The sequence below is a fragment of the Papaver somniferum genome, chromosome 2 (assembly GCF_003573695.1).
Source record: "Papaver somniferum cultivar HN1 chromosome 2, ASM357369v1, whole genome shotgun sequence".
Taxonomy (NCBI): Eukaryota; Viridiplantae; Streptophyta; class Magnoliopsida; order Ranunculales; family Papaveraceae; genus Papaver; species Papaver somniferum.
Window position 1 is genome coordinate 62,706,593 of NC_039359.1, and position 9,343 is coordinate 62,715,935.

Sequence of the window (9,343 nt, forward strand, 5' to 3'; positions counted from 1 at the left end):
CTGATTGAGACGAGTATTTCTTGTGATGGAGTGTGCAGACTTCGAATCGATGCACGGGAATCTGAATCAGATAAGGAAAAGGAAAATATATATTCCCGTGTAATGGCGTTGGAGAATAAATAATTTAAAGAGAGAATCCTTTGCATTAAACCGAAGATATTTGGAGGATGTTGAGTATATAAAGGGAGTTAGAGAATCCTATAAGGACATGGAGAGTTAGGGGTAGAAAGTAGCGAGCACAGAGGGCTGCAGAGAGTGGTGCTCGGAGTTCAGGTGAAGAAGAAGACGAAGAATTGATCACAATACAAATTGGCATGTCATCTTTTCTTTGTAACAGTTTCTCAATTGTAACAGTAGGTTCTGTAGCATCTATAAAGCGTTACGAATCTCTGTTTTACAATAATTCTTCAATAAAAACACCTTTTTGAGCAATGATTTAACTTTTTGAGTGTGTTTTCACCAAGTGGAGCTAGACCGCATCATAGGGACAACGGAGGAAGCTGTATTTCATCCATGGGGTAATTTAATTAATTCCGTATTCACTTTTTGCACCGATTCTAAATGATTTATGATTTCTATTAATCAATTGTTATCTTGTTTGATAGTGTATGCTTAGTCTTAGGTGCTTTTGATACACTATGCTGGTAATTTATAATTGATGTTTTACGAAATCTATTTTGGAAAAGAATAGAATTAATATTCCTTTTGTTTTGAGCTATAATTGCTTAGGATTAATTTCTGAACCACTTGAATATGAAAACAGTGAAATCCCGAGTCCCAGTGAATTCTTCATCTCGTGACATATTTTGTACATATTTTATTCTTTTTATTATTTTTTATCTTTAATCCTGGAATCAATATCAACAATGTCCGAGTGAACGACAACCTTATTAACCACTATTAAAAATTCGATCAAGAAGCAAATGCTGAAAATTTAAGAATTTAACAGAGTAAAGAGTTTTTTGTTCAGTATAACCTGAAAGATAAACCACACAAACAATACTCCCAGTCTCTCAGTCACATCACACATGAAAAAACAAACTACAAACAGTCTGCAAACTAAAGTACACAACTGCAAAAAAAAAAAAAAAAACCAAGTCTTCTTGTAAGAGACTAAACAACAATGTCAACAGGCTAGTGATGATCTTCTTTGGCTGTCTGGTTGCATGTTGCATCATTGCATCAACTTCAGTCGACGACTTCCATATCTGCATTCACAAACAATCAACAGTGCTTAGAAGTAGATGGAAAAATACTTAATCAAAGAAAACCAAAGTGGGTATTAGAAGACAGAAGGAAAATCACAGCTGCAGTTAACAACTTTCTGGGGTATCAATTCATTCCTATAAATGGAAACAAATCGACTGATTTACTCAAAGAGGCAACAAAACAATGATTAAATTGAACTTATCCTACTTTTATTGAATGATGAAACGTGATACCTTGTCTGGTAGCATGAGAACAAAACAATCCTAGTGCCTCTAGTCTCTTTTATACATTTAGACATTCTACATCTACTGAGTGGGTAGATAAGCATGTGGAAAATCTCATCAAAACTAAAGATTACCATTGGAGAATACTTTCAAATATGTATAAAAGAACACCTTATATGTGTATAGGTACAAAATCTTAAGTGAATAATATGCTTTACATGGTTTGGAAACGGAAGTCGCATTGCGCGTGCTTCTTTGCATACTTGACTATATAACAACACAACTAGGAGTAGCATTGGGACTTGGAAGTATGGCATTTGTTTTGATAACATGTGTTATATACATAAGGCTAGATGGTGAATTTAGATCAATTTATAACAATGAATATACTGTTACTGTCTTATATCAATCAACCAAAGTTTTCTTAGAGGACAACATATAAACACTCAATTATAGGAGAAGAGATAGTTATATTCATCATCCATATCAAATCACAAAAGAGTGATCTGGAAAACATTACCTAAGATGACGTTGAGATGTTCTCTGAGGTATTTTATCAAATAGTACGAAAGAAGCTTCCAAACTATATATTACAAAGCAAAATGGGGATTAGAGGCTTTGGTTTTGAGGTCTAACACTACAAATGCAGACAAACATGATTAAGTTTACAGGGTTTGGTTAAATAGAAAGAACAAGTTGGAAAACCATTAATACGATTCTCTATAGTGACAGTCACAATAGTTGAACAACATAAACATGATAAAATCTACCCAACACTCACAACCACTCCAATTGGTAAAGCATGAGATTTCATTTAAAATCCCTAAAAATTCCAACCCAAGATTTCAGCTAACAAATTAAGATGATGTTAAAAAGGATTCAAAATCAAATCTAAAAGCAAATAATCAGTCGTCAACTCGTCATCTCCATTCAAATCGAAAACCCAATCATTCGTCATCTCTATTCAAATCGAAAACACAATAATCAAAATCAAAATCGAAAACCCTAATTTTATCTGAATTGAGTTGCAATGAAAAAGCTAAAAGAAGAACATGATTGATTCTAACAGTTAAATACAGAAATATTCAAACATCAAACATGTAAATACGCAATGGATTTGGGAAAAAAAAAACTAATTTCAAAACAATCGATTAGATTCGTGATTAATGACTTACTTCTTGAGTGAGAGTCTCTGATCATCAATATTCTCGTTCAAATCGCGATCAAATTGATCAATCAGTCCCTCTCTATCGATCAAATCACGAATAAACGATCTCTTTCTGAGTTTCTGTGTTAAGTTTTGCTAGAGAATGAGAAAAAATGAGTAAACATACTTTGGTTGGAATGGTTATTCTCCCGACAGATAATACCTAGGGGTAGGAAATTACAAGTACACCCCCAGAGCTATCGGATATTAACCTAACGGAAACAGCCTATTCCGATTCCGATATCGTTAAGAGGTAAAATTCGATAGAACATCTGATTCCGATATCCGATATGTCGGATTAAATCTTATATGATGTCGGATTTTCGGAAACGGATCTCGGACTTCGGCTATCCGTTGTCAGCCCTATAAATTGGCAAAGGTAGGAAAACTAGTGGGATCAAAATGAAATCCTCATAGAGATTCTACATGACTCAAAGAAAACATATCAAATTTATTTAGATGCAATAATATAGTCGAAACTAAATACATTCATCAAGGAGTTTATAAAGATACAAGAAAACTCCTACAATATTCCACAGCCGCACTCCCCACAAAGATTTGGCAATTAAGCACAAGTTCAATTAAGAACTCTCCCCTATATAATGTCATTCCCGAAAGAACAACAAGAGCGACCTTACTTTTGCATGAAAAGAAGGATTTATTTGGACAGTAACAAATTACATGAAACATAAATTTGTATCCGGTAAACTCAATTAAATTAACCACGGGAGAACCTATGATTAATTTAATCGAAAATGCTCAACATAAGAGAACTTACGGATCCACACAGTACTTTCACAAAGAAGTGGATCACGGAAAGATCAATACTGCGGAATATTCAAAGATTCATTCTATTTTTATCAATATTTGCATAATGATATCAAATACTTAATCTTTGTAATCAAAAGTTCATCCTGTCTTCCATAAATATTTGCATAATGACACAATAGGCTTAACTTTTGACATTAATGGGACAAGCATAGTTCACGGATGCAAACACACACATATCCCATAACAATTTTTTGCAATATATGAAACTAATAAAGATTAATACTGCAAAATCATCTTCCAAATAAACTTTAGAATAAATAAATAAATCTAAAAACATTGCAAGATGAAAATCGTTGGCAATAGCTATGTGTACTCACAATAATTTATATTCCAAGTCCTAGTTATCCTTCTTAAAACACAAGAATAATTTCTCATAAGAAGTTTCCTAGATATCGTAGATCTTTGTAAGAGCATCTACTGAGAATTCCTTCTCATTATTAAAAAAACCCATTGATTATGGGATCGTTCAATTCCTCCAAATCTTCAAAAATATCAGTTAACTCTCTAAGTTCTCTTTTTAGTCCACACAAGGTGTTCTTTGTTAGAGACAACATATGTTCATAGTGAGCTATATATCTTTTCTAAAGAGAAAATGATTTGAGATTTTAAATCATTCCTTTTGTTGATGAAATCCTTCACCATACCTCTAAAGTTATTATCAAAATGACAAACAAACAAGAGGCAGTTAGAGAAAGAACCTTCTTCATCATTTGTAGATCTCTCATTATTCTTCCTTGAGGAAATGATTCCTTCAAAAATATACTAATTAACTGCTTCAACTGCATCCATTTTTGTGGTACCTCTAGTTACAGGAGCCATGAAACTGTAGCTTTCAAAGATAAAATAAGTGAATGGCATTTTGATCACAAATGAATATAAATAGACCAATGGACACCCAAACCCTATAAGAACTTTGAAAAAGTCTTTTACGGTTCATGATCCATTACCTATTTTAACTAAGAAGATATTTTAATAACATAAAAAAAATTAACAATTATACAAAACTTGAGCAACCTTGATGCAATCCTCATTTTCTCAAGTTAAAGATGAGGATTCAGACGCCACTAGAATTAGATAGTGATGGAGTGAGCCGAATGATCACATCTTTTATCACATAGTGACTTATCAAGGTTTGTTGCATAAACAGACTTCTTACCTCATCTGAATCTGGTTCTTTTAGATTTCTTCTTTTCTTCGGGAGTACCCTGTTGATTACCCAAGTCTAGATTCATTCTTTGCATGTCATTTTGAAGTTTGGAAATCCTTTTTTTGTTCCTCTTGAATTTCCAACACTTATTTTGAACATGATTAGCATTTCCACAAAAAGAACAAATCAAGGAAGATTTATTGCCTTGCTCATTTTCCTCCTGTTTATCACAATATTCATCGTCAATTATTTCAAAACCGTCTGGAACAAAAGAGCTGTTTGTGCTCACAGTTTTGCTTTTGAACCCTAAACCATTTGTGTTTCCAAAAGACTTCTGACCGAATAACATTGTTGAGATTTTTTCAGAACTTCCAGAAAACCTTTGTAGGGCACACTTAAGAGTATTAATCTGTTTTTCTTTCAGAGATAGGGTCCTGGTGAATTCATCATTAAGACAATTTATCTCAAGATTTTTCACCTGAAGTGATGATTCAAGAGATTTTCCAACGAAGCCTTTAGTTGGATATTTTCTGGGTGAATTGCTTCACAATTATCCAAGAATTCAAAAATCTTAGTGACAGACTCAAACTCTGAATCAGAATTTGAGTAGGAAGAAGTTTCTGCTGTGAGAGCTGAAAATTCATTGCACACATCGAAAGCATGCACGATATTGACTACCTGGGATGATTTTTCTTGTATTGAATCATCTGAAGCATTTACCGGAGGGAGACGTTTCTCACATCTTTTGCTTCTTTTAAAAATATCTTTGATTTTTTAACAAATTTTTGTAATCAGTGATTTATCAAAATCAACATGATTGGAGCAACATTCATCAGCCCAGGACAAGTTAGAAGATTTGCCTGTGTTGGTCACAACATTGAACACAGATGTTCTGACTGTGTTCTGATCAAGATCAAGTATTTTTAACTTCCCAACAAGAGTATTTCTGGAAAGTGTATCAAGGTTACTTCCTTCAACGATGGAATATTTCTTAGAATCGTATTTGGCTGGCAACGATCTGAGAATTTTCATCACAATGTCTTTTTCAGGAAAAGTCTTACCCAACACACGAGATGCATTAACAATTTCAGATACTTTGTGATTAAACTCATCAAATGAATCTTCATCATCCATACGAAGGTTTTCCCAATCAGAATTTAGGTTTTCAAGCCTATCTTCCTTTTCAGAGGTATTTCCTTCGAATACAGTTTCTAAGATATCCCACGCATCTTTAGACCGATTGCACGTAGTCACACGGTGCTCAGGATCTGGGGTAATGACATGAATTATAGCATTTAAACCTTCGGAATTTTTCTTTGCAACGAGAATCTCATCATATCTACCAATATCCTTTGCAATAGAGACACCGTCTACTGTAACCATTGGAGGATCATAGACATTAAAAACATAAAACCATGATTGAAAATCATGCGCTTGAACAAAGGCACACATAAAAAATTTCCACCATAAGTAATTTGAGCAATCGAAGACTGGTGATACGTTTACTGAGATAACACTTCTGTCCATAGAGTCAGATCGCTACAAACATAAACTTATATGGTCTTAAACTTGTTTGCCTGCTCTGATACCAATTAAAAAATGGGGGTCTAACAACCTCACCCAATATTTCGTTTAGGCAATCTGTATGGACTAACTCAAATATAATTCTGAGAGCACCAACTAATAAAGTGAGTTCAATCAATAAATATATACAAGAGATATATCTTTGTTTCTTAAAATAATCAGAAAATCAAACAGATAGAAATCCGTGAGCTTGATTATTATAAGAAACAACTTGGACGGTATCAAAAACCAATATCCAAGTGTCAATCAATTCAATCAACAACCAAAGGATGGATTCACAATTGATTAAAGTTACGCACAATCTATGATATTTCAATTATATAAACAAATATAATGCGGTAAACAAATAACACAGACACCAGGAGTTTTGTTAACTAGGAAATCGAAATTGAAGAAAACCTCCGGACCTAGTCCAGATTTGAACACCACACTGTATTAATCCGCTAAAGATACTATTCTAATCCAAGTTAACTTCGAAATTGAATGTATTTGAGCCCTAACCAATCTCACACTGATCAAGGTACAGTCGTGTTCCTTACGACTATGAATCCCAGCAGGACTTTGCGCACTTGATTCCCTTAACTGATCTAACCCACAACTAAGAGTTTCTATGACTCAAAGTCAAAGACTTGATAAACCAATCTGTCTCACACAGAAAAGTCTATTGAATACACAGAAATACCTATGAGTTTTGCTCCATCTTTTGATAAATCAAGGTGTACATGAACCAATTCATACACCAGACTCATATTCTTGAAGAAGAACCTAGTAATATAAATCACCTCATAATAAACTTAACCGTATGGTAGCGAAACAAGGTACTGTGGAGTCACAAACGATGAGACGAAGATGTTTGTGACTACTTTTTATCTTGTCTATCAAAGATTAAATCTCGAACAAATCTTAGAGAAGATAGTACTCAATACAATAGAAAACAGAAAGATCAGAACAGGAAAATACAAAGAAAATAGTTGGGTCTGGATTCACAATCCCAATGAAGTCTTCAAGTCGTTAACCTACAGGGTTTTGGAAAAAACCTAAGGTTAAAGGAGAATCGACTCTAGTCGTAACTAGTATCACACAGGAGGTGTGGGGATTAGGTTTCCCAGTTGCTAGAGTTCTCCCTTATATAGTCTTCAAATCAGGGTTTGCAATGAATGCTACCTTGGTAACAAAGCATTCAATATTCACCGTTAGATGAAAACCTGATTACACTCAAGCTAATATATTTCAACCGTTAAATCGAACTTAGCTTGTTACACAAAAATGAAAAGTGACTTCATTTAGATATGAGTAACCATACCTAAAAGTGTACACCTTGTTGGCTCAACAATAGTTAACCGAAGTTAGTCATATGAACACCTTCATATCAACCTTATTCATCTTAACCATAACTAGTTCAAATGACTCAAAGTCGTTCAATTTTTTATATTCTCATAGAAGTATACAAGACATAATTGAAGCAAAATCGATTTTGATTCACTCGAATCAATTCATTTACATTATATCCACGGTTTACAAAATATTGCATTCCTTAATATATAAAGGTATTAGTTCATGAAAAAACCGATTTTAGAAAAAAAAACTACTCAAGTATGCAAACGGGTACGCATACCTAAGTGGACGGACTTAGTTTGGGTTCGACAGTATGCGAACGGGTACGCATACCTCCAAACTTAGTTGCATTTCCGGACATGAAATTTACACCAGTACGCATATGGGTATGCATACTAATTTCCCGGGCTTTCATTAACCAACCAGTACTCATACGGATATGCATACTATGGTTCCCGGACTTGGAATTACTTGCAACAGTTAGCATACAAGTACGCATAATGTGTTATATCCAATCATGGTTAATTATTCTAAACTCCCATTTCAATCATTGAAACATTTTTAGAAGACGACAATAGTTGTGTCACACAAACTATTAGATTCAAAGTAATATTTCAAGTGATCGAATGATCAATACGAAACATTCCGAGTCTACATCAAATGATTGTCTCACATAAATCATGTAAGATGTTACCAGACGATTTTTACATGATCATCTTTTGACTTTTGTCAAAAATATAAGATGAACTTGGTTAAAGTGAAAGCTTACCAACACATATTTCGAGAAATTTGTAAGCGAGTTAAACTCAACTCAAAATATCAAATGTAATAATCAAAGTCTATATAGCTATACGACTTTTGTCTCAAATAGAAGATAAAGTAGATAGAATTTTGATTGATAGATGGGTTCAAGTCTTCACATACCTTTTGTTGATGAAGTTACACAAGATCCTCTTAGTAGTTCTTCGTATTTAATCGATGAACGCCTTGAAGTCTAATTAATGCTCAACTACACTTACTATCCTAATCTGAGACTTAGTTATAAGTAGACTAGAAATCAAGAGTTATAGTTTTGCCAGCTAAACTTGGAAACAAGCTCTAGATAACAACATTTACGAGTTTTACCGAGTAGTGCCCTAGAACATATGATATCGTCTAAACCTCAATATGTTTGGCATGAAAAACAATACTCAGCCAAACCTCAATATGTCATATGTAAAGAACAGATTAAGGTTCGGTTGGGAAAACACACAAAACCTTTTCTGGGAATTCCATTTGCTTACTTGGTAAGTTTGTGGATATGATATCTCACAAGGTCTTGGCCGTTCCATTTTACCGGAGAAGGCTAACGTGTACGATTCTGCTGAATATTCCGCTAGCTCTTTTTTGAAGAACTACTTCTCTTGGATTATGGATTGTGATGATTGGGGTATTCGCTTTAAATGGACGAACATTCCCGACGAGAAGAATCTTTTATTGTCTGACCTTGATCCTCGCGGAAATGAGTCCAATCACTACCTTCTTCATTCTAATAACAAAGCTTGGATGATGTACCCCCTGATACTCGGGGGTCCTTGGGTCTGTGGAAGGTATGCTGATGACACTACTCGTGAAGGTCCTTTGGAAAAGCATCAAAATCTTGCTCACAACGAACCATGGATTTTCTCCTTGCCTGAAAAACCTTCCAATGTAATCTTCTTCTTCTTAATCTCGTCGTTTCATTCTTCTTCTTTGTATTTCAGTGTGCTACTCCACCTGCTGGTGTGACGAAGACTCGCGCTTCTCGCAAGCGATCGAACACGGAGA